Source organism: Propithecus coquereli, unplaced genomic scaffold, assembly GCF_000956105.1.
Source record: "Propithecus coquereli isolate 6110/MARCELLA unplaced genomic scaffold, Pcoq_1.0 Scaffold563, whole genome shotgun sequence".
Lineage (NCBI taxonomy): Eukaryota > Metazoa > Chordata > Mammalia > Primates > Indriidae > Propithecus > Propithecus coquereli.
The window spans coordinates 1,355,174-1,381,483 of record NW_012151541.1 but is presented as its reverse complement, the minus strand read 5'-3'; the positions used below and the strand labels follow the sequence as shown (position 1 = coordinate 1,381,483).

The 26,310-nt window shown below is 49.8% G+C and overlaps 1 protein-coding gene across 2 annotated transcripts in view; it reads left to right on the top strand.

Moving 5' to 3' along the window:
* Positions 1 to 348: 348 nt before the first annotated feature.
* NFASC (neurofascin) overlaps positions 349 to 26,310 on the top strand; it is a 163,700-nt gene continuing 137,738 nt past the window's right edge. For both annotated transcript variants that reach the window (XM_012657836.1, XM_012657835.1), the window contains exon 1: positions 349 to 477. The gene's annotated coding sequence lies outside the window, so the exon portion shown is untranslated. The remainder of the gene's footprint in view (positions 478 to 26,310) is intronic.

Genomic DNA, 26,310 nt, shown 5'->3' with positions numbered 1-26,310 from the left:
TCTGACAAATTCCTGCCCTCTGAAATTCACAGTCTGATGGCGGAGGGGCAGACACGTGATACTACCGGGGCTGCAGCGTGCTTCCTCCCGTGTGCTTTGCACGTAGTAGGGCTCGGAAGGGACCCGGGCACTAATTACTGTCAGTCTCAAGGCGAGTCCGCAAAGATGCCCCAGGGTCGAGCGAGAAGAGAAAGGAAGGTTTTTTTCCCCCGGTCAGGCGGGGCGGTGGCCGGAGCATCCTCCCCTCCTCGGTCCAGGTCCCCGCTGGGCCGGCGCTCGGCGCGCGAAGGGAGGGGCTCGGGGGCGCGCACGCAGGCTGTCGGGGGCGCGCCGGCCGCCCGGGGACGCGCACGGGCTGGTCTCTGCCCTAATGCGGCGGCTGGCGGCGAGAGGCGCTGCAGGGGACGCGGCCGAAGTGGCGGCGCCGGCAGCCGACAGCTCCGACTGCGCCCAGGGCCGGAGCCCGAGCCCGTGGAGGTAGGCGAGCCCGAACACCGGGGAGATGGGCTGTGGGGTCGTGGAAACCCACCTGGCGACACCCCCTTGTTCCCACCCGCCTCTCTCTCCATCCGTGACCTGTCCCCATCCCCCTCTGTCCACATTCCCATCCCTGCTCTCCACACCGTCACCTGCCCCGAATCCAGCCCATCTGTCCATCTCTCCACCGCAGCCCCCTGCAGCCCCCAAGCCCCTGCCCACCCGACACCCTTTCTGTCTCGTTGGCCGCATCCCCTCCCCCTTCCTGCATCTGCACCCTCTTTTCCCTTTCCTCTCTGTCCCCGCCTCGTCCGTGAGCCCCGCCTGCCCTCATACTTCTGTTTACCTCGACACCCCATTTTCGATTACCCCACTCCTACTGTTTTCCACCCTGCACATCAGCCCCTCTTGCCCTTCCCTGTTTTCCTCCCGTCTCCTGCACCCGCCACACTCGGCGTGCCTGTCTCTCCGCGAGCTCCCTCGCAGGCTTTGTCCTCCCCCATCCCCTCTTCACCCTAGCTCAGCCCCTTCCCAGCCGCCTCTGGGTTTCCTCCTGCTCCCTAGTCCCTCTCAAGAACCCCGCCTTCTCCCCCTCGGCCTGCCACCCTCACCTTCCACCTGCCCTTCCTGGTGCTGCGTGCGGCCACCGGGCTTGTACCCAGCCCCCTCGCTGACCCCTGGGCCCTCCTTCCCTGAGTGGGAATCACTGTTGCCAATGGAACCCCTTTCTGCTTGTGGATCCTCTTCATGGCTCGGGGCGAAGGATGCTGGGGGTTAGCAGGCCTCTCCTCTAGCTGTTCAGGTTTGTTTCCTAGATGGACTGGGGGAGGGGTGCTAAGCAGGAAACTAGGAAGGGGAAGGAGCTGGGTCCTGGGGAATGGTGAGTCTGCTCATCCTGGGGCTTGGCCTGAGCCCTGGGGTGTAAAGGCCTGGATGAGGAGCCCTGCTGGAAGGTTGGAGAATTTGGGGTTTTAGAAAGGATTCTTCCTTCTAAGTCAGCACTTTGGCGTCAGGAGCTGTCATGAGTGTGGCCCATGGGCTGGGCCGAGAGTGGGCAGAGTGCTGAATCACCTAGAATCTGGTCCCCATGGCAGCCCCTCTCCTGCCCTGAGCCAGATTCTGCTCCTGGTTCCTTCCTTGGCATCTGGCATGGGCTGTGTGTTGAGCAGAGATGCCTCCTCCCTCAGTGTGGAGGGGTGGACGGATGACAATGCCCCTTTGCTGCCTGCCTGTCTCCCTGGCATGAGGGCCTGGTGTGTCTCATCTACCCTTGGAGTGTGCTGAGCCCTGCTGGGCCCCAGTCGAATCTCCGGCAAGGCAGGGCAGGCCACAGAGCTTGGAGACCTGGTTGGGCCGGAGTCGAATTGTTTGTATGGAGCCAACAGAGACAGGCTCAGAACCCACAGAACTTGAAGCCTACGTAGGAGAAGCCCAGGGAAAATGTGTGTGGAGAGTGGAAGCCCCTGGGGATGGGGCCATGCCAGCTGTGGGGCGGGGGAGGGAGGAAGGCAGAGGCCTGTCCTCCCCCTGGTGTGGGGATGCTTGGGCCTGGTGGGATTGCTCCGCAGGCGGAGTCGAAGGAGATGAGGGCTCTGCTACGCATCTAACACAGTCGCCTTTTGTCTTGACTGATCTGGCACTTCTGAGGGAGCAATTTCTCTTCCCTGTCTTTGGATTCAGCTGAAGGTGTGTGTGTATGCGGAGAGAGAAAGACAGAGAGAGAGAAAATGACACAAATGATACAATTAGCTCAGAAATTGTGTTTGCCACCGTGAAACAGGGAATGGCTGCCCAATGCCTGTCTTGGGGGCCTCAGCTAAAACCCAGAGGCTTAAATTGGGAGGTTAAGAGCAAATTGCAGACAGATGCTGTCCCTTCTCTGCGGGGCTCCCTCACTTTAGAAATCTGAGTGGCTGGACTCCTTCAGCTCCTATGCAGTAACTCTCTATGGGCCTGGGGCAGTGCCCGGCAGGGGGGTGTGCAGCTGGGGAACTGGCTGTGTCGCTTTGTCACCCTTCTCTGCCCCTTTCCCAGCATGAATGGGGGTGGGGCAGGAAGCTTCCCCTGGCATCAGTGGCTCAGGGCTGCCAGCTTTTCCTGGTACAGGAAGGAGGCATCACCTGCGGCCGTTGCTGAAAGCTGATTGGATTAAGTTTCTGACGTTGAGATGCTTGATTGGGGCTCAGGTTAAGTGGGGAATAACGTACACTTTTCCCAGTTTTGTGCAATGAATCTCACCCCTCACCTTCTTGTTTGGCATCACAAAGGCTACGGAGAGATAATCCAGCTCCCCAGAGAGCTGGAGCGAGACCTGCCCGTTGCACCTCGCCAGCTCCCTGCTGGCTGCACTTACAAGGGCTGTGCCTTCAGGGACACACTGAGGAAGTGGCTGAGAGCTGGAGGTGGGTTCTGGCTTTGGATTTCTGAGGAAGGTGGGCCAGACAGGGGTCCTCATTTTGCAGGGACTGAGGGACAGGATTCCAAGGCTCTGACCACTCTATTGCAACTCGTTCCCTGCCTCTGGCACGACTCCTCCCTCGGGCTCTTTCGGAGGCAGAGGCACACTGAGATCGCCAAGACCATCAGGAGCTGGGGTGTGAGGATTATCCCTTTGTCTTTAGAAAAGGAAATTCTTAGGAAATCAGACAGGGAGAGGCAGAGAGTCCAGTTCTCAGTCTGTTTGGCTGGAGTGGCTTGGGGCGGGGGGAGGAATGGGAGGAACAGAAGGCTGGTGACATACTTACTCATCTAACAGAGATTCATTAAGCCCACAGTGTGCTGCTCTGCTGGTGCTGAGACTATAAAGATGAAAAGTAAGAGAGGGTCCGATCTCTCTGAGCTCCCAGGGTGCCGGAAGAGGGAGACAGGAAATCAGACAAATGACACAGATAAGCTTGAGTGAGAACACCCAGAGGGGGATGTTGATGCCCATGGTGTCAGACCCCTGTCCTCCATGTAGCTTAGGGCTTACCCCGAAGTTGACTGTCAGGAAAAGGATAAGGGAGGAGGTGAGAATCAAGGTGTTATCAGACTCCCAGCTTGAAGGGCAAGAGAGGGGAGGTTCTCTGTGCAGCTGAACCCCGCTAGGTGCTACTACAGCCTGATGGGAGAACACCCATAGGGAACTCTGGGATGACATCAAGGCTACTTAATTCCCCCAATCCTGTCTCCTAAGCACTTGTATTTTAGGGGTAAAGTGTGACCTTGGATATGCTCAGAATGCTGGAGTGAGTCAGAGGAAAGAGGCCCTGTCTGCCTGCAGGAAGCCCCCAGCGTGGAGGGGACATAGCATGCACATGTGCAGGGACGTCTCAGAAGCAAGGAGAGGAAAATATTGTGAGCTCTGATACATGTGGATGGGTCTGAGCCTTATGGGGGACGGGTCTGAGCCTTATGGGGAGGTCAGAGTCAGGTGGGAGTCATCAGAGAAGTCTAGCTAGTGGAGGGGAGGTTGTTGGTGAGCAGGAGATACCCTCAGAAGCCACAGGTTCCCACGAATATCCATGGCTGAACTAGGAAAAGAGCTTGGGGATAGAGATCCCCCGTGTCATCTGAGTAGCCCTTTTCTTCCCCACACACAGTTTAGTTTATTTCATTAGTATGTTCTGAGCCTCTGAGCCCGCTGGGAACTGTGCTTGGTGTTGGGTATATAAGTTGAGTTGGAGAGACACAAATGAAGTCTTAGCACAAGAAATGCTATAACCAAGGTTTGATGGCTTCCTGGCACTGTAGGAGCATGGATGAGGGGTCACAGTGGGTAGTAGGACCTGGGGTGATCATGCCAAATTGTTTAGATAGACCCCTGTCTTGGCTAGAGCAGCTTAATGGCAAACCTTTGAGCACCGACTCAAAATGCTTAGCTAGGACTCAGCACGTTGGATGCATATGGCCTGGTCGCTGGGACTGCAGAATAGGGCCTGGGAGCTAACGGCTGTGCTGCGTGCTTGAGTAGGCACTTCCACAGCTTTGCTGACCCTGGGCATTGGTCAGATTGTGCCAGCGCGAGAACCCTTGAGCCACTCTCCTTCCATTAGGTTCTTGAGGCAAGCCAGGAAAAATGAAAGTGTCATAACAGCAACAGTCATTGTTACTGAGTGTTCACTGTGTGCTAGGCACCCTAATATGTGCTTTATAGGCATTGTCTCATTTAATCCTCATAAGGGTGGGTTACCCCAATAATAGAGGTATTGTTCAGATCCTGGTTTTACGGAAAACAAAAAAGACGCAGAGATGTTGTTACCCGTTAAAGATCAGAGAACAGGTGAGTTGCAGAGCTAGAATTTAAACCTGTATGTGTGTGACTTCAAAGTCCAGGCCCCTTTCCTGTATATTGTGCCAAACTCCCCACAGCCCGGCAGAAAAATAAAGAACTAGGATGTTTTATGCACATGCACAAGGCTCACTGTGAAAATCTGTAAGAATGCTCAACTAGAATGCATTTTTAAGTACCTACTTTGTTCTTCTGAAAGACATAGCAATGTGATTCCTGCTTTCAAATAGAAGAAATAAGACACCCTGGGCACACGACAAGACAGTGTATGATGAAGTCTTCATTGGGCCTAAGACCCTGGACAGTAAAATGACAAAGGAAGGCATGACCTGGCAGTTGGATCGGGCTTTTGGAACCAGGGAGGTGACATGGCCTCGTGGAAACTGTTCAGCCTTGGAGGTCAGAGAGATCTATGTTCAAACCTCGGTTCTTCCACTCGCTGGCTGCAGCTCATCTGTAAAATGGGGATATGAATGCGAACCTTGCCGAGCTGTTGTAGGATTAAGTGTGAGAAGGTAGTGAAAGGCCCAGCTCAGTACCTGGCTGGTAGTAAATGCTCATTAGGTGCTAACTGCTATTCACAGAGGAGGTGGGAATGGAACCGGCCTTGAAAAATTGGCAAAATTTGGATATGAAAGGGAGGAGGAGAATATTCTAGATGAAGGAACCACCAGGTGTATAAGCAGAAACTTGGCGGGTTCAGGTTCTCTGGGAAAGAAGTGACCTGCCTCATCCTTCCCAGTTCTCCCCCATCCTCACCCCTGCTTTTCCCAGGTCCCTGCAGCAAAGTCTTGCAGGAAAAAGACATCATTATAAAAGGCACGAGGTGCTTATGTTTTACTTCTGGGCCCATCATTTTTTTTTTTTTTTTTTGAGACAGAGTCTCACTGTGTTGCCCTGGGTAGAGTGCCGTGGCATCATCATAGCTCACAGCAACCTCGAACTCGTGGGCTCAAGCAATCCTTCTGCCTCAGCCTCCCGAGTAGCTGGGACTACAGGCATGCGCCACCATGCCCGGCTAATTTTTTCTATATATTTTTAGTTGTCTGATTAATTTCTTTCTATTTTTAGTAGAGACGGCGGGGGGTCTCGCTCTTGCTCAGGCTGGTCTCGAACTCCTGACATTGAGTGATCCACCCGCCTCGGCCTCCCAGAGAGCTAGGATTACAGGTGTGAGCCACCGCACCCGGCCCTGGGCCCATCATTAACAGAACTTGAATGTGTTTTTTCTCTGTAAAATTAGAAGATTGCTGCAAGTTCTTGTCCCAGAATCTTGTGTGTCTGTGATTGATTGATTTCTTGTCCTGTCTCTCCTCTCCCAAATGTAGTGCCATGAAAAAGTTGGAGTGCCTGGGGCACCGTGGGGTCACCCCTCTGGCCTTTTTCGTTCCCTCCCAGCTCCTGCAGCACCCCTGCTCTGGGAAGCAGCTGCCTGAGCATCTGCCTTCTCCTCCTTCACCTGCTCCTCCCCACTCCTCCCCTCCCGGGCTGGCCGGGCTGGAAAGGCCTCCGTGGCAGCCCCTCTCCCCGTCATTATGATGCTAATCATGTTGTTAATTTTTCTGAGATCCAGAAAGAAAGCCCCAATCTGTTCTAATGAATTTAATTAGAGAGGGGCTTGGAGGGCTTCAGAACCTCTTACCAGGATCACAATAAACAGAGTTAACGAGATAAACAGCCTGGGATCAGCCGTGCAGGGGTTAGACAAGAGGATTTCCCACTCAGTCCTAGCATAAGGAAGTCCCTGGCACCCAGCGTTGGAGGAAGGCTCTGTGGGCTATTGTGCTCCAAGCTGGCTCCCTTTGGTCTGTTTCTGCCTGTCCCACCCAGCCCCACGTACTTAGCTTCATACCTAGTGCTGCCCTTAGGTAGCAGGTGAACCTCCTAAGGTCTAATCATTATCATTCCCACTTACCCAGCACCTGTTACTTGGGTCAGGGGTACCACATCATCTTCTGGGGCATTATGGAGGCTTGAGACCCCGTCCCTGCTGTATAGGTGGTAAGTTGAAATACAAGGAATATTTGTTAATCGCAGACAGTAAGTGCTAGAAGGTCAACGGAGGATCACATTGGCTTGGGTAATGTGGAAAGGCTTCTTGCAAGAATGAGTCCTTGGGATGGGTCTTGAGATCCAGACATGAGCTGCTGGAAGAAGTGTAAAGGGAGGAATGTGCGGAGGGTCCTCGACTCATGGTGGATAAATGTCAGGGCTTGGGTGGTGGGTGCGTATAATTCAGAGGAGGGATGTGTCTGGAGCAGTGTGTCGAGACATAATCCTGGAGAACTCTGAGTGCTGGATCTTTGCTCTTTTGACCTGGTTGTATTGGGCTCTCCCTGCTTTACTTCTCTGAGCACCAGCTTGGGGAAAGGCCTCCTAGGACAGGGGGTTCTGGCTGTCATGCTGAGCTAGCTCTCCTGGATCCAGTTTGGGCCAACTGGGGTGGATTGACCAGATGCTAAGTTTTGTTCTCAGATCTTGTGATTTTCTGGGATGAGAGTGAATGTCTGGCAGAGCAGTTCCGAGGACTTTTCCCAGTGATGAGAATTCCCTCCTTCTTTACTGATGCTGGCCAATTTGCTTTGGCAGTAGCATTTTTTACACATAGTTAGCGGAAGCTTCAATTTCATGGTCAATGAATTTCGTGACTCTTCTCTTTAAATTACTGAGTTCTCTGAATGTGTGTATGTGCATGTTTGTGTGTGTGCTGCCTATGTTAGTGAAATTATTCCAACTAGATTCTGGTTCTAGTTTGATCTTTATTTGCGATGCAAAAGTTATTAAACATTTCTGGGCCTTATTTTCTTCTTTGCAAGAGGGGAAGAGTTACCCCTATCTATATCTTATTGTATGTAGATACGTAAGCCCAGTGCTTTGAGGATGTTAAATACGAGGAGGTATTATAACTATCATTTTGACAGGAAGTATAATATTGAGCTAGAATTGTAATTCAGTTCCCCCCACCCCCCAACTCTTGGAACATCCTGGTTTGTGAGACCAGCTAGAATTTTACATGGGGGCATCAATGGTTATACTTATTATTTTTCCTCGTCTTTTGGGGCTTATGAATAATTAGTAGATGGAGTTAGTACACTGCTGTTGGATGTTGATTGACATATGTGAGAGAAATTTATATGCAACACATTGTTATCATTCTGTTGTTATAATACTCATTGTGTGGTATTTTCCACATGTTGGAGGTGGTGTGTTATTTATGAAGGAAAATGCCTCTGAGGCCATAGAAAATTTTCCTCCACTGACGTAGGTAAGGACAGAAACTAGATCCCTTTCTGATCATCATCACACTCAGTGGAATTGAAGCCTCTGCAGCTCACATTGGGAGCTAAACCAGGATTCTCTGGCTGACCCAGCCCCGGGCTGAGCCCTGGTTTTGTTTTTATAAGATACTCATTGCATCAGCAGTTATTCTTTGAAGCCGCTACTGTGTGCATTGCACTCTTGTACATAGGAGCTTTTTCTGAGAGAATCTTTGACTCATAGAATGTTAGAAATGTTTTAGCCCAAGATCATTATTTTACTGATCAAGAAACTGAGACTCAGTGGGTGGCATGACTTCCTTGTGGCTGCGTGGCTGCCTGCTGGCAAAAGCTACTTCTTCATTCACATACTGGCCCACCAGGAACTTTAAAAACCACAAATGAACCTAGTAATGGTACAAAATGATACGTAATTTAGTCCCCTAAAGCGTGATCTAAACTAGAAGTGCTTTGGGATGTCAGAGAAAGGAGGAAATCAATGTAGACTAAAGTCCTTTGGAAGGTTCTGAAGAGAAGGGGGGGCTAGCTTGGACGTGAATAGGCAAAGGTCAGCAAATGGCATTTCTGCTGGGCAGGGTTTAGAGGAGGGAGCAGCTGGTGTGGTCAGGCATGGCGAACTGGCCAGGCTGGAGCAGAGGAAGGTGCAGCTGGGGCCAGACTGTGGCAAGCCTTGACCTGCTGACTGAAGAGTTAGACTTTCTCTTGGAGTTAGTGAGGAGCATTTGAAGCTTCTTAGCCAAAGTGGCTCTTGATCTGAAGACAACAAGCCTGCAGTGTTAGAAGTAGGTGGGAGATCCCTTCACAGGCACCTGCTGGTTTCTGAGGGGATAGTTCCTTCTCAAGGGGTGTTTGGGAAAAAGGGGAGTGCTGAAAACTTCTCTGCTGCTGGGAGGGAGCTTGTCGCTGTCCAGAGTGCTGACCTGTCCTCTGAGAGATTTTTCTCCCCAGTGATGCCAGGTTAGAAAAGTAAAGGTGGGGAATGCTTAGAACCACAAAGGGATCTGGAGAATGATTCTGGGCAGGACTAGGCAGCATGTGGGCTTTCTGGCAGTAAACTGGTTTCAGCATCTGACTTCACAGTCCTTGTGATGGAAGCAATTGTGGGTCCTGTTAAGAAGGAGAGACCGGCTGGGCGCGGTGGCTCACGCCGGTAATCCTAGCTCTCTGGGAGGCCGAGGCGGGCGGATTGTTTGAGCTCGGGAGTTCAAAACCAGCCTGAGCAAGAGCGAGACCCGCGTCTCTACTAAAAATAGAAAGAAATTGGCCAAACAACTAAAAATAGAAAAAATTAGCCGGGCATGGTGGCATGTGCCTGTAGTCCCAGCTACTCGGGAGGCTGAGGCAGGAGGATGGCTTGAGCCCAGGAGTTTGAGGTTGCTGTGAGCTAGGATGATGCCATGACACTCACTCTAGCCAGGGCAACAGAGTGAGACTCTGTCTCAAAAAAAAAAAAAAAAAAAAAGGAGAGACTGAGTCTGTACATGTATGTGTGGTAAGAGGACCCAACTTGTGGCCCTGGGAGTTGTGCCTTCGAGTCTTGTGTTTACACGAGAGCCCCAGCACGTTGCCTCTTTCACTGGGAAAATGCACTCCCTCTACTCAGCACTCCACGGAGCACCCAAAACCTCTCCAGCAAACCAGGAGAGAGCCGCAGAACTTTTCAGAAGACCTTCTCATTTCTTCAAATGAAACATCTAAATGCTCAATATTAGTGCTGTCCAATCGAGCTTTCTTTGGTTATGGAAATGTTCTATATCTGCACTATCTAACATGGTAGCCACTAATTATCTGTGGCTAACGAGCACTTGAAATGCTGCTAATGTGACCGAAGAATTGAATTTTGAATTAAATTAAATCTAAATTTAAATAGCCACATGTGGCTACTGAACACAGTGGCTACCGTGTGAGACTGAACTGCTCCCCGAGTCAGAATCCGTGACCTTTGCCGCTTACCCTTGCTTATCGGTCCCTCATACCTAAGTCCTTTTGACTTAGAGTAAAGTGAACTTTTGAATGTGGGCAAGTTTGACAAATTGCTGGAGAAAGCCTTGTGCTGACTCTGAACTGAAATCCATATCTGGCTGAGTTTGGCCCGACTTTCTCTTTTTGACAATGAGAACCAGCATGCATGATGCCCTGCAGTTTTCCATTCAGGGCAGAGAGAATGCTCCTTGGATTCTGGCTGGGGTCTCAGGGAACTGATCCGTGGCTTTTTGGAGTCTCGGATGGGCAAGCTATGCAGGGTTTATGGCCCCAGAAACCAGCCTCTGGGTGAGGTGGAGTTCAGATGCTGTGCCGCTGTGTCAGATGTTTGCAGGCGTCCAGTACGGAGGGGTTCTTGGTCTTTACCCGTCTCCCATTCTCACCCTGTGTATCTTCACTCTCACCTTGTTCACCTGGTGTAGTGGACATGGCCTGGTCGGGGTGTGGGTAAGTGGTACAAGTACCAAAGTGGGGGAAATGCTTGAAAATGCCAACCCATAAGCAAATAATAGTAATCTGTCAAATACTGGAGCAGAAAACTTTCATGGTGTTGGCACGTGCCAGTGTCCTAGGCCTGCCTCACTTTACCTTAAACCTGCTTGATTTCCTTGCATCTCTGGTCCTGGGCAAGTCTGATTTCCTAAACCAGAGTGCTTTTTGAAGGTCCTTTTTGAAGGTATGCCTTGATTGTTTTCTTCTATAGCATCTCAGTGGGCTGACAGTAATCCCTAGTAAATGTCTGCTTGTGAGTGGCTCTTTGTTAGCTTGGAGCCTTGGGTCTGACCCCTAGAAAATGTGTGCATGTGAATACAAATAATATTTATCGAACCCCTGCTGGGCGTAAGTCTCTGTGTTCGGTACTGTGGGCAGTGACACAGGAGGAGGCGAGAATGGTGGCTCCCAGTCTAACGGGAGAGCAAAGGCAGGCACGTGTGAAAAATGACACACACACACACAACTGACAGACAGAAACAAAAAGACAGAGGCGGTATCAGGGATCCAGAGCTGGGGGTGGGTGCAGGGTGCTGGGGGGGCGAGATTACGTGTGTGTCTCTGTCCGGACTTCTCTCGAGGATTCCCTCCTTCATGAGGCTTAGCTGGTACCAGCCACCTCCTTGCCTGCGGGGACAGTGCTGTCTTTATGGTTGGCCAGGCAGCTCGGCCTCTCACTGGGGCTGTCCTGAGCGCAGTGGTGATGAGTCCTTTCGAGGAGGGGGCGGGACAGTGGGGAGGAGGACTGTGTGGAAGGGGAAGAAACTGCTTTTTCTTCTTGTCCCTTAAATGGTGACAGGGCCTTCTCTCAGCCTTCCGCTTAGTCACAGAAGGGGTTTGTTGGGACTCCAGGAGCTCTGATCCATGGAGCCCCATGAGGCAGGCCCAGATGCAGCTCTGGAGGAGAGAAGAGAAGCAGAGCTTGGTGACGTGGCTCCCCACAGCCACTCAGCCCCCTTTCCCGCTCTCCAGGGCTGTGCTCTGCCTGGTGGGCAGCAGGTGGGCTGCATCTCCCAGCCTGGGCTGGGGAGGAGTCTGCCTTGCACCATCCCCCACATGGTGCTTCTCAGTCTTCCGCATGCACGAAGATCACCTGGGCTCCTGTTAAAATGCAGATTCAGAAGGCCTGGATTGGGCCTGAAATCCCGCATTTCTAACAAGCTCCCAGGTAATGCCAATACTGCCGGTCTGCAAGCTACATTTTGATGGACAAGGCCCTACACCTGTGTTCTCACACCTGCCAGTATCACCTGGGAGATGCCTGAGACCCAACCGGCACCTACTAAATTGCAGTTTCTGAAGACTGAGTCTAGGCACCGGTATGTCATAAAGGCCCTCTGGGTAATTCTAATATACAGCCTGGGCTGGAAACCACTATTTCTCTGGGTGGTTTTTCTCCTCCCTCCACTGTGCTTTTCACCTGGTTATGCCATCCTTACACCAAGAGACTACAAGTCACTTGGGGGCAGAGAATGCCTTATATCATATTGCTAGTACCTGCACCCCCATAGTTCTGAGTTCTCTGGATGGGTAGTTTGGCTGGTGACAACGTGATGCCAAGGGCTCTGCCACGTGGTGCCACAACCACCACCTGCACTGATGGCTCTGCCCACCGCTCCTGTGGATGCACCAACAGCCGTGAGGGATCAAAGAATGTGGTTGGCTTAGAGCAGGCCAGCTCTACTGTTGGAGTAATAACTCACAATGGGTGTCCAGTGCTGAAACCTAGTAAACCTGAGTAAATACATACTTACTGGATGATGACTTCAGCGTGGGTGTCAGAAAGAGCACGGAATTAGGGATCTAAAGAACGGGATAAAGTGACTAGCATAAGCTATTTAACCATCCTTAGCTTTAATTTTCTCAATTGTATAATGGAGATACTAATGCTCACCTAGTAGGGTGAGTTAAACAGTAATAATATAGGAGACATGCTCTGTAAATGCTAGTGTTGTGCAGACACGTGGTTGTGTAAGTAGTCATTATAAAAATTCATCTTAAAAGTGGCAGGATTAAGTGATACGTGTCAGTCCTCTAACCTGGAGGCTAATGGACATGGGATTGACTGGACGCCTACTCTGTATCAGGTACTATGCTTGACTTTTGTCATCTCATTGCTTCATCACAACCTTTGGGTTGGATGGTGTTATTCCCATTGCACTGAGAGAATGGAAGCTCAGAATGGGAACTGACTTACCAAAGTAGCACATGGGTCTGTCTGATTCCAAAGTCTTCTGATGCCAGCTCATTACCCATCAGGCAGTTCTGGGTTCCAGCACAGGCTGATGTCCCTCTGCTTGAGAAGCTTCCTTGTCTGGGGGTCACTTCTATTAATGAGTGCTCTAAGAGGCTGGGTATCAGAAACTCCAGTCTTCCCATGGGAATGTTGGGAATCTGACAACACTGGAGCTTTCTGGTCTTCACAGACATTGCACCATAAAGCCACTGCTCAGTGTTCTTTGGGCCCTGAGGTTGAGGCTGGGATACCTTCCCAATAGAAGAATCACTGTCTGCCCATAAAGTTCCCTCTCTGCTTGACACAGCCATTGAACTCAGCTCTGGTCTGTCTTGCTTACCTATGTTTAATTTTCACTGTGATACTAAAAGAACACACAAGGGGAGCCATCCCATGAGCCTCCTCTCATCCACCTTACTTCTGGATGGGATGTCAACGGCATGTTTTTCTCCCCTGGTCCCAGTGCTCCCATCCTGGGTGGGGGTGTGACCCTTCTCCTCCCATAGGTTTAGCACTGAGGGGAGGCCTCAGGTCTGTCCTCCTCCTGGCCACCCTCTGGCTTCGGCAGTGATGCTAGCGTGACAAGGGCACATCCTGGGAGCAGTCCCCCTAGCTAAGCTCTGCAATGAAAGGGGGCTGCGAGGGCTGATTCACATGGTCTGAGCAGTTAGGGGGAGGAGCCCCTAGTCCAGGTATTTATCTGTCTATACCTGGACTGGTTCTTTAACTCAAGACCTTGTCAGGTGTTAGCTGAGGCTAACTGAATCCGCACTAAAAAAGAGAACTATATACAGTTCACCAGACTGGAATCTCAAGCATCACTACACAGAAACTGCAAATATACACGGGTCTTTGGATATAAATTTCGAATGCTCCTTGCTGAGGTATGACTAATCATATCCGGTCCACATTTGCTCTCCTGCTGTCTTCTAATTTGGCTGATTTTTCTCTGATGTAGTCCATGAAATTCTGTGCTGGGATATTGCTTTCCTGTATCAGGGCCAGTATTACAACACCCGGAACTTTCTTAAGCTTTGTTTAACCACTGGGACGTGGGTGGGTTTGGCTGGTTGGCCCCCAGGTCGCTGCCTCTTTTCTTTCTCCATCTGGCCCCCATCAGCAGGGGGTCCCCAGTGTGTTGTCGTGCTGCCCCGACAGCTGGGGGCTCGGATGAGACGGGAGGTGTCTGCCATTGGTGTGTGGGGGAAGCTGAGGTTTACAGGAGAGGGAACACACAGTTACGAATGCTGTATGCCCGGGCCTTGCTGGAAGGATCTGGAAGGCTGGTGTGGGGTGGGTCAGGGCTGGGTCAGGTGCTGGCTCCATTCTGAGTCAGACTGGTAAAATCCTTTCTGAACGTATCCCACAGTTCTTCTGTGTTTCGGAAACCTTGAAAAGTAAAGAGGGAGCTTTTAGATGGCACCGTCAAAGTTGCGGCTGGGGCTTCTGAGAGAGCAAGATGCTTTGTTTCCCAGCAGGCCAGTGACGTCGTCTGGGGTCTACCCAGATGCTGGTGTGTTGGGACAGACCGAAATAGGCCAAGGACTACTCCGTGGTGGCTAAAGATGTTCTGCTTGCTGGGACTGTTTTTTTTTTAAATTGAAAAATTTAATTTCCTTCCTTTCAGCTGGAATCACCATCTTCCAGCAATTTGCCAAATAACGCACGCAAAGGGAAAGTCTCCTTCAGCTGATATAGTCTCTAGGCCTTTTAGAAAACATGGCGTTCGTTGTTCCTTTGGTCGCATACATGCGAATCTACAGAAAAGGTGATATTGTAGACATCTAGGGAATGTGTACGGTTCAAAAAGGAATGCGCCACAAATGTTACCATGGCAAAACTGGAAGTCTGCGGTGTTACCCGGCATGCTGTTGGCATTGTTGTAAACAAATGTGTTAAGGACGAGATTCTTGCCAAGAGAATTAATGTGCATATTGAGTATATTAAGTACTCTAAGAGCTGAGATAGCTTCCTGAAATGTGTGAAGGAGAATGATCAGAAAAAAAAAGGAAGCCAAAGAGAAAGGTACCTGGGTTCAACTGAAGCACCAGCCTGCTCCCTCCAGGAAAGCACACTTTGTGGCAAGCAGTGGAGAGCATCATGAGCTGCTGAACCTGTTCCCTATGCATTCATGGCGTAACAGGTATTAAAAAAAAGACCTCTAGACTGTAAATCTATTGAGATAGTTAATTCACAGCTACTTGTAAGAAATAATATGGAGAGATCCTGTGTGCTTTTATGCAGTTTTCCCCAGTGGTAACGTCTTGCAAAACTATATATAGTGCACTCTCACAACCAGGATATTGACAGTGATGCGATCCACCGATCTTATTCTGACTTCCCCAGTTTTACTTATACTCCATTGTCTGTGTGTTGCTCAGACTGTGTTATTTTCATTTTTCTACTTTCTCCCATTTCTCCTCTTCCCAAGTTTGTTTTTCTGAGTTCCCATTGTGAAATGCCCAAGTGCAGATATCTGGTCTTGGAAATTGAAGACGGTGCAAGAGCGAGGGCCTTGGAACCAGACTGCCTGAGTTCACATGTGGCCCTCTATTCACTAGAATGTGCATTTCTGACAAGTTCCCAGGTTCTGCTGCTGCTGCTGGTCCAGGGACCACCCTTGGAGAGCCACTAATCCAATTCATTTTGCAAGTAGGCGCCTGAGGGACAACAACTTAGTAATGGTCATAATACTATTTGGTTTCAGGCTGTGACCAAACCCAGATGTCCTCATTCCCAGCCCAGTACTCTATCCACGTGATGTTCTGGTCACCTGTCCTCTGGGAAGTGCCAGCAGCTGGGTGGTGAGGGCCTGCCTTCCTGAGACCGAAACCGTCCCAGCTTTGGAAAGGGGACGAGAGCAGGCACAGTACAGCATGCCTCTGGAGGCAGGAGTCCCAATCCTGACCCTGCAGCAGTTTCTCTTTTATGATGCCTGGCCGTTCTTCTGTTTACTTATCCAACAATCATTTACCAACTAAGTCCCTTGGAAATGAGCTATGCCTGGTGCTCTGAGAGGCACCTAGCCAAACAGGACACAGTCTGAGTTCCGTGACCGCTCTTTCCCGTCTCTGCTTTCTGATCCGTTGATGCTGCCTATGGAGCCATCCTGTCCCCAAGGGGCACCCAGTAAGAGGACTCAGAGTCAGGAGACTGGATACTAATCCTTGCTCTGGTCTGACTTACCAGGTGACCTCAGGCAAGTCTTTCTCCTCTCTGGGCCTCAGTTTCTTCATTAGAAAATTCAGCAACGTGATGAGTGAAGCAGTGGTGAGCAAGACTCCTGTCCCAGCCTGTGATTCTACAACCCTGGGGGTTCCCAAATGGCGTATAATGGCATCTATCTTCATTTCTGTTGTTAATCAATTACTTAGTACCTTTTCCATGTTTTCCTCCTTCATATGAAACAGACTGGGCTCTCCGAGTATGCAAGGTGTGAGGATTTGAGGAGATGAGATGAATCTCATGCTTCCATCTCTTGGGTGGCATATTATCTGCTAAACGCTGCCAACTGCAGTGGTGGCTTTGCCCTCATAACTTTAATTTGCTTTTCTTCTTACTCTATTGTTTATTTTATCCATAATGAACCATTAGTGGAGACAGGAAACATGGAACTTCATAGAGTTAATGAGCAGCACAATAATAATTCTACAAATTTCCCTGAAGATGATGGCTACCAGATTGGATTCATTTGACCAGAATTTTTATATGACACATCAAGATGTTCCTAGTACTAAAAAAAGTGGTAACTATATCTAGCGTGGATTTTCATTTACTGGGAATGAACACTATCCACATCTATAACAGAGAAGTGCATGTAAATCAGTCTTAAAGCTTCTTTTAGAAACGAAATTTAAAACTTAAAAAGTGCCAAGTATATGAATTTCCAATTTCAGGATGTGAGAGCAGCTTTTGACTATTTTTATACCTTAACATTTGATGAAATTATTATAGTGTAATTTGATCCCCGAGCCTGACATGATATGACATCTAAAAATGTGTTATCAAATCATGCTTTCTCTTATCTAGTTAATCTGAAATGAATTGAATAGTAGGTGCCATTGCTGAATGGGGAAAAAAGTTGAAACTTGCCTTTATGCGTGTAATAGTCATTATTAACTGCTGTGCTAAAACTACACTCTAGAAAAAATTTTAATAAGCTCATCTAAAATAACATATTTTAAAACTTGAAAATAACCAACATTAACCAAATGTTTTAATATTTCCTTGGAGTGATCACAAGATAAAAAGAGGGGAAACATTAGAGAGAACAGAATCCAGGATTCCTTTTGGCTCTGATGCTCTGGAAGTCTGAGATGGTGCAGGGTCCAAAAGCTATGAAGAATAGGACAGGATGGTAGTTTGGCTGGGAGAGGGGAATGCAGCGTGTTCCCATTACCACTGGATTATTGTTGGAGATGGGATTAGATATGTTCTTTGAGAGTCCAGATGTCAGAATTCAAATCAGAGAGCAGCTTTCTGTCTAGTTTACCCAAGAACTTTCTACCTGTTACAATCACTGGATCATAGAATTGGAAGGGACATTAGAGATCATCTGATCCTATCAGAGCTGCCCCCAAATAGAAAGTGGAGGGACAAGCCTTGTGAGGAGTAAGTTCTGCATCTCAGGGAGAGTTTAAGCAGAGGCCTATTGACCCCATGCCTGGAACAGTGGCCTGATGTCTTGGGCTCCATGGCTGGAGCCTGCCAGTGGGGCTCAGAAGTGTGTGTGGGCAAATGGACAGTACTCCCTCCCCTCCTCTCCCACCAGCTAAAAGTCACCTTTGGCAAAGGTCAGTCCATGGATGGATGAGCTCAGGACCTGGTCCTGGGACTCCTGGGAGCACTGCTGTGGCTCCACGGGGCATTTCCGGCCTCTTGGGCCTGCCTAGCCCTGGAGGGTGGGCTGCTGTGTCTTTGTTGGCATCAGCATTTCAGGTGCGTGTTTTGGGGGAGGGGGCCGATGGCCTGGTCTGGAGGCCAGGACATATCCGGGGCCTTACCCAGCCCACAGCATCTGTTGCCCTGTCAGTAGACACTGTGTCTCCATGCCACCTCCTCCCAGCCTGGAACTTTCATGTCCACACTGACAGATGGGAAGCAGTGCCACAGAAAGCCCGAACCCCAGATAATCTACAACTCACATTTGGTTTAGGAATGATCTACTGGATGTCTTTTTTTTTTTAACATAGATTATCCTTCCTAATTTTTCTTTACTTGAGGCTGAAAAAATGCTTTAATGTACTTGGAGTCCATATTACTACAGAAGCGGCTAGCCTAGAATGTGTTCAGGCTCAGAAATAAGCTGTCCTGGGCCTGAACATTTGCTGCAGATAATTGAGGATTGCTTTTAGTTCTCCATAATCACATTAGCTTGTATTTTCACATGTTAATCCCCTTCAACTTTGGTTATTTCCTGCCTGTGTGTCTCTCCCGTATCCCCCATCTACACGTGACTGGCCTCCCAGAGCCCCAGCCTGGAGCTTTCTTTCTGCATCTCTTTATACCCGGGGCTCGGTCACAGGCCCCCGCAGTATTGTGTGATGTAGTTAAGATGAAGCCAACTGAAGCACAGGTTTATAACTTTAAGCCACTCCTTTGTGTTCTGTTCCTGTCTGGGGGGATCTTTGCTGTGTATATGTGTGTGTGTCCTAAACACAGCTGTTCACACAGCTGGTATCTCTTGGTATCGTGCCAAACTCCTGCCAGCCCCCCTGCCAGCCCCCCTCTATCTCCCTGACTAGTTGGGAGAAGCGTCTGATGCACCTAGCTTGTCCCACTCGGAGAGTGAGAAGGGAGTCCCCATGGTGACAGTGCGAATGGGATTCTCAGCTGGGCTTCTCAGATTACCCCGTTTCTGCCTGCTACTCCACCTGTCAGGGCCAGCCAGGCACACTCCTCCATCTCTCCTGGCAAAGAGGAGCCCGCCATGGGCTGGGAGAGGGGCAAGAGAGACGGGCCACAGGAGAACTGATTGTGGGGGTTTCTGCTTGGCTTCTTTTCTGCTCTTCCTTCTGAGGGGCTCCGAGCAAGCCTTCTGTCTGTTTCACAAACCTAGACCTAACCGTCAGCACGATCCTGCAAGTGGACTGTTCACTGCTGCACTAGGCTGCCCGTCCCCACTCCCACCCACCGGCCTCTTCGTCTGACCTCTTCCTAGACCCTCAGCAAGGGCCGATGTCCTTGGCCAGTTAGTGCTGTCTCTCGTCTGCTCTGTTCCTTGGGCAGAGGGCTCATGGAGGGCATGCATGAGTGGGGGGCTGCATGGAGGTAGCCTCACCTACTTCCATCTCTGCCACACCAGGCCTCTTCGTTTTTGGCTGACACTTAACCCAGCAGGTGAGTGCCTGTCTTGCGGGGAAGGGAGCTGGCACCTGGGAGCTTGGCCTGAGACAATAGAGCCTGGTTGGGCTGCTTCTCCCCACCCTCCTGACCTGGGAAATCCTCTAAGCCGACCTAATTACCTGCAGGAGGGAAGGCATATTGATTCCCAGCAGATGTTGCAGTTTGAGGAGGGAGGGGACACTTGGACAGGTGGGGGGGTGTGACTCTGGGATTAACCCTTGGGCTGCTGCCTCCTCGGATGGCATCTCCTTTCACGTTGCTTTCCTCATGGGAGTGAACCACTTTGGAGTTCTTCCAATCTGTTCGGCCCTGCCCTCGGCGTTCATCTCTGGGATGCCGGCCATCGCGGTGCCAGCTCAGCCCAGATCTGCATGACCCGGGGGCCTTTCTGCTCTTCTCTCTCGGCGCTGATCATCAGGAGATGGGTCTGTTTAGCCAGAAGTCCTGGTCTCCGCTTCTTCAGGGTCCCCTCCCACCCCTGTCCAGGCAGGAGCTGTTCAGTCCCCTGGGGAATCCCTGAGACGTGGTTTTCTCCTAGATCCTCTCCAGGCCTCGCTCGGAGCTGACGGCTGCTCCCCCAGACCCACCACCTTCAGAGAAGCTGAGATGCTTGGGGGTGGTGCGCACAGCACGTTCACCCCGCTCATCAGGCCGTTACTGAGCACGTGCTTCACTAATAGTCTTACAGCGTCTCCTGCTGTACAAGGGACAGTGTTCTTTTACCTGCGTTGGAGAGTCTCATTGGAGCTTCTGGCAGCCCTGTGAGGTCCTCTGACCGGGAGTCCTTACGAGGACCCCTGGGACTCAGGCTCAGTCAGTGAGTGAGGGATGGAGCCAGGATTGATCTGCTCTCAGTCCGCCTGACTCCAGCAGCAGTGCTCTTCCCACCGCCAGACCCGCAGCGTTAGCGCGGATAGAGCATATGTTTGAGACTTAGTCCTTTTCTTCAAGTTTATCATCTTAATGTGGAGTAAGATTTACAAAGACTCAAGAATGCCATTTCATGCTCAAACACAGTCCACTGTAACTGGGAACCAATGGACAGCAATGGGATGAGGAAGGAGAAAGGCCACTGCTGACCAGAGTCATTGGGGAAAAAAGCAGGCTTTGAGCTAGACCTTAAAAGATCAATAATATTTTGATACATGGCAAAAAAAGAAGAGAAGCCTTTAGAAATAAGGAGCTAGGGAAGACTAGGTGGTACGAATGGGGTGGGTGAGGTGTAGGGAGAAGGAATTCTAATTCTCCTTTCTAAGGAGACCTCTGACTGCAGGGCTCGGTCTGTATTACTGAGTGGAGAATGGGGGTGAGGGACTGAGTGACCCCTGGTTGTGGAGGGTTGAATTCCAGGGTGAAATCAAACCCAGTTAGACTAAGGAACCGGAGGGAAAGAGGCCAGAGCCGCCTCATACAAGGACTCTTGGAATAGCGACACAATTCTAGCTCAGCATTGCTTTCGACCTCAATTGCCAACACTCGTGCTGGGGCCCGGCCTGTGTTCCATGTTCCTAGTCCCAGAAAACCCTTGCTTGTTGACGTAGCTGGAGATCTGGAAGGTATTTTGAGACCATCAAGTGAGGTTGCTTGCTTTGGGCACCCCAGAATGACAGCTGGCTTTAAGGGGGTCCTGCTTGGGTGGTGTATTGGTTTGCTAGGGCTGCCGAAACAAAGAGCCACAAACCTGGTGGCTTAAAAACAGATATTTGTTTCCTTACAATTGTGGAAGCTGGAAGGCTGAGATCAAGGTGTTGGCAGGGTTGGTTTCTTCTGAGGTCTCTCTCTTTGGCTGTAGAGTGGCCGCCTTCTCCTCCCTGTGCCTTCACTTGGTCCTCCCTCTGTGTGTGTCTGTGTCCTGATCTCCCCTCATGAGGACACCAGTCTGTTAGATTAGGGCCCCTCATGTGAGCTCCTTTTACCTTAATTACCTCTTTACAGGTGCTATCTCCAAATACTCTGTCATCACGTTTGGAGGTGGTAGGGGTGAGGACTTCAGCATATGAGTTTGGGGGGCATAATTCAGCCCACAACAGGTGGATGGAGCAGCAATGGTGCTCTAATGAAGAGGGGGGCACAGGGATTTGGGGGAGGACTTGGGATTCTTCTGAGCTCTGGTCTGAGTGGCTCTTTCAGACAAATGTAGAACAGGTAAAGGGGCAAGAGAGAAATGATGGCAGCGAAGAGGGCACTGGGGGCTTTGGGGAGGCGGCAGAAGCTGTGTCCATGATCAATAATTCATTCCTGGGTACCAGGCTGAGGGCGTTGTCATGGCAACAGGCCGCTCCGAGTGGTCGTCTGGCAGTTGCCTCTGCGTCCCTCTCCTTGCCCGCCTCTGCTCTCCCTCCCTCCCCTCCCTGCTTTCTCTTGCCACCTCCCTGCCCCCTCATTTTTCTTGTGTGTCTCCAGAGCTGTTTCGTGGAGTGAAGTCTGCGCCTGCTCGGTGTAGGGACCCTTCCCCACCAGGGCCATGACCCTGACTCTTGTTTCTGGAAAGACCCCAGCGAGGGGCCATCTCACTGGTGTTCCCACCGTCCGCCAGGCCTCTTGCTTTAGCAGAATTACGCAGGGCACTTCTTTGCTCACAGTCGGTTTTACAACCTGTCTCTCTCCACCTCGCCCAACGAGTTGCATATATTGGCTTCTAACCATGCTCTGCTCACTGTGCCGGATGCCTCTGTCCCCAGAGCGATCCCCTAGCCAGGCAGCTGGGCAGGGCTTAGCCCTCAGGTGGGTCATCCTTGGGACCGCCCATCGTTGGCTACAGCCCTTCATTCCTTCTTCCTGGCCTCAGTGGATGGGAGGGTGCTAGGAGCACGCAGCTAACCAGAAAGTCTGTACTCCTCCACCCCTGCAATACTGTAAGCCCCACCGCAGGGATCCTATCCTTAGTGCCACATGGTGGGTGCCCAGTAAATATCTGTGCTATGTTGTGGAAAAATGAGAGAAGTCTAAAGGAGCTCTCAGACAGCAACTGAGTCAGAAGCAGGCTAGCTCCACCCTCTTGGGTCTCTAAACCGGTATTTTCCAGAGGCTGGGCCTTGGGTTCAACAGCTGCACTGATCGAGGCCATTGAATTTTTTTTTTTTTTTGAGATGATTGAATTTTTAAAGTTATTTTTCATGCACATTAAAATTCACTGCTCCCCTGATTCACTGGCTGTCACAACTAATAAGTGATCTGGGCCATAATAACCATTTAAGACTTAATGTTATTAGTCTTGTAATTGCTGCTAAGGGTCTTTTCTCTTCTCTGAGTTTGTAAATCCTCACACACAAAGATTAGGGAAACATACCCTCAAACTGGAGCTGCCAAGGGGGCTGGGTGGCTGGGGACCAGCTCAGTGGCCTGCCTGGTGTGTTGGTTTCCTGATAAAGCCTTGAGCCGGAGATGCGGATGTGGCTGGGAACATCTGTGAGCATCCTTGGGGATTTGGGGAAGGGAAGGAGGGGTGCCTGGCAGGGGAGCGTGGCCTGGGCTGCCCTCCTGACAAGCAGCTGCTGGGGAGAGAAGAGCCTTATCTCCAGGGAAAGGACAGCTCCTCCCTCCCCCCTCCCCAGCCCAGAAGAGATATCAGTGACGTTGGAATCAGATGGCCATGATGCTGCAGGCGGGGATTAGGGTTGACAAGAAAACCAGCTGTATCAGACATGCCTTGCTCTGGCTTATCTCAGGAACTGCCCCTGCTTCTCCCCACAGGGGATCATTGCCCACACATGGCTCTCTCTGGTCCTCATCAAGAAGCATTTATAATGGGCCTGATAAGTTTTGGTGTGGCAGACGGCCAGGGCACATGGGCTGATTGTCACTGGACTGTGGGCCAGTGTCCCCTGTGCCACCCTCTCTTCTCTGCTGCTTGCGAGGGTCTCAGCATTGCTGGCTGTGAGAGCTGCCAGCTTGGGCCATCCTGTAGCACTCCTACCAGAATTTAGCACAGACACTCGGCCTGCTGCTCTTTTCTTTTTCTTTGTGTGTCTGTGTGTGTGTGTGTGTGTGTGTGTGTGTGGTGGGGAGAGAGTATTTAAGATATATATAACATCAAATTTACCATTGTAACCATTTTAAAGTGTACAATTCAGTGGCATTTAGTACATTTACAATGTTGTGCCATCACCACTATCTGATCCCATAACACTTTCATCTCCCCAAAAGGAAACCGCTACCAATTACGCAGTCGCTCCCATTCTTCCTTCTCAGCCCGCGGCAACCACCAGTCTGTTCTGTCTTCACAGACGTGCCTGCTCTGGACATTTCATATCAGTAGAATCACACAGTATGTGGCCTCTTGTGTCTGGCTTATCTCACCTGGTTAGCGTAATGTCTTCAAGATATACCCTGTTGTAGTATGTATCAGTACCTCATTCCTTCTTAGGGCTGAATAATATTCAATTGTATACACCACATTTTGGTTTATCCATTCATCCACTGATGGACCGTTTTGGTAGTTTTTACCCTTGTGCTATCGTGAATGGTGTCATTAGGAACATTTTTGTGTACAAGTTTTCGTTGGAACTCCTGTTTTCAATTCTTCTGCGTATATACCTAGCAGTGGAATTGCTGGGTCATACGGTAACTCAATGCGTGACTTATCGAAGAGCCACCAGACTCTTCCTGTTTCCATGTGCTAGTCTTTGTCGTCTTTTGAGAGGGGGCAGCGTGCTCCTTGTGCCCGCTCAAGGCTTGTGACCTTTGGCAGCCATTTTTGGAAAGTGGCTTAGATTCTGGTCAAAACACAGTGACATGGATGAACACAACCAGGGAATCTAGTGGTGACAGTGGGATGATGTCCTATTATTTATAGTGGTGTCACCAGATCTTATTTACACACACGTGTGTTGTCCTCTAAAGCTGCATCAATTTGGGGGCTGCCTATTTTTTCTGATAGTGAAGCTCAGTCCCTGTTTCATCCTCCATCGGAATAGCCTTCAGCGTTCTCTCCTTACAAGCATCCTCTGCCTTTGATACCAGACAGCATTCCCCACTGCATCACCCACCATCTTTCCCATCCTTAGCTCTATCTTTCAGTTCACGGAAAAAAAATTATGTCTACCCTCATAGGATAAAGATTTGCCAACATGGGGGCCCATCAAACGAATCTACTGCGGGCTTTGAAAGCAATTCCAAAAGAAAAGCTTCTGAAATGTTCTAACACAGGCGGGTGCATTGTTGGGATATGTATATAGCCTCCCAAGGGGGCTTGTTTGATGGAGATGGCACTCATTTAAATGTATAAATTCTGGCGTGTTTATTTAAAAGACCAGTCAGAAGGCTTTAGAGGCATACAATGAAAAGCCCATGCGAATGGTTTTTGAATTATGTACACCTCCAAGAAATCAAAGAAAGATTTTCATTTTAGGAGTTTTAGGGAGATGAAGTCCCAAATATAAATAACCTGGGAGGTTAGCACCAGCTAGCATTGCTTAGCTGCTAGAGAGGAGAAGGGAGAGCGGGGAGCCCAAAGACTTAGAACGAGCATCTCCGTCTCCATAAGGAAGAGGAGGGCGCTACGCAGCCCAGCGAGGCACAGGACCATATAGAGAAGACGATTGTCTTTACCGTTCTGTGTTGTTGGAGAGCAGTGTAAGGAGGAGGGGAGCTGGTGAGAAATACAGGTGAACTGGCACCTCGGTGAGTTAAGTTTAAAACATTTTTAAATATTAATAACGTGTCTCTTGCTGTAGCCTGGACTACTCAGGGCTTCCCTTTAAGGTTAAATATTTTACCAGCGTTCGAAGTCTAGCAGATAAGCTTGGGGCAAATCTCCTCCTATGCCACTGTGCTGGGTATATTTGGCCTACTGTGTGGTGGCGTTTTTCCTCCTCATTGAAAAAACTAAAGTCAGCAGGGAAGGGAGTGGAGTAAAGAGACCTAGAGAGTGGCCTGGAGGGCAGGCGATGGGTCAGAGAAGTTGAGTCTGGTTCTTATGAGATTTTAGAGGCACTGTCCCCATTTTACAAGCAGGCCCGAGAAGTGGATGACAAGGTCAGTGGAATTTCAGAGCCGAGAATAGACCCCCCTCCATGCCATGACCACAGTAACTCACTCCAGGGCTCGAAGAATATCGCCCTCTGCGGAAATAGCGCTTCTGAAACCATTTCATGTCTTTGTCTCATTTATCCCAGCAATCATTTATTCAGGGTCAGATGCTGATGGATTGGACAGGAACATAGGGAAGGATGCTGCAGTGATTTTTGAAACATTTTTTTACTGTGATAAAATACAGTTTTATGGGCTGGGCGCGGTGGCTCACGCCTGTAATCCTAGCTCTCTGGGAGGCCGAGGCGGGCGGATTGTTTGAGCTCAGGAGTTCAAGACCAGCCTGAGCAAGAGCGAGACCCCGTCTCTACTAAAAATAGAAAGAAATTAATTGGACAACTAAAAATATATAGAAAAAATTAGCTGGGCATGGTGGCGCATGCCTGTAGTCCCAGCTACTCGGGAGGCTGAGGCAGAAGGATCGCTTGAGCCCAGGAGTTTGAGGTTGCTGTGAGCTAGGCTGATGCCACGGCACTGTAGCCGGGGCAAAAGAGTGAGACTCTGTCTCAAAAAAAAAAAAAAAAAATACAGTTTTATGTATAAAATAAAACTTGCCATTTTAGTTATTTTTAAACGTACAATTCAGTGGCATTTAATATATTCACAATGCTGTATGACCGTCACCACTCTCCATCTCCAAAACGTTTGCTTCACCCCAAATAGAAACTCTGTAACTGTTTAGCAATAACTCCCTGTTCCCTGCTGTTCCCAGCCCTTGGTAACCTCTACTCTACTTTCTGTCTCTGTGAATTTGCCTGTTCTGGGCATTTCATGTAAGTGGAGTCGTACGATATTTGCCCTTTTGTGTCTGGCTTATTTCACTGAGCATGACGTTTTTAAGTTCCCTCCACATTGTAGCATGTGTCAGAACTTCATTCCTTTTTATGGCTGGATAATATTCCATTGTGCGGATATATGACATTTTGTTTATCCACTCCTCTATTGAGGACACGTGGGTTGTTTCCACCTTTTAGCTATTACAAATAATGCTGCAATGAATATTGTATATCAGTATCTGTTTGAGTCCCTGTTTTCAACTCTTTTAGGTATATTACTCGAAGTGGAATTGCTGGATCATATAGTACCTCTGCGTTTAACTTTCTGAGAAACTGCCAGGCTGCTTTCCAAAGTGATTGTACCATTTTACATTCCCACCAGCAAATGTAAGAGTGTTCTAGTTTCTCCACATCCTCACCAAC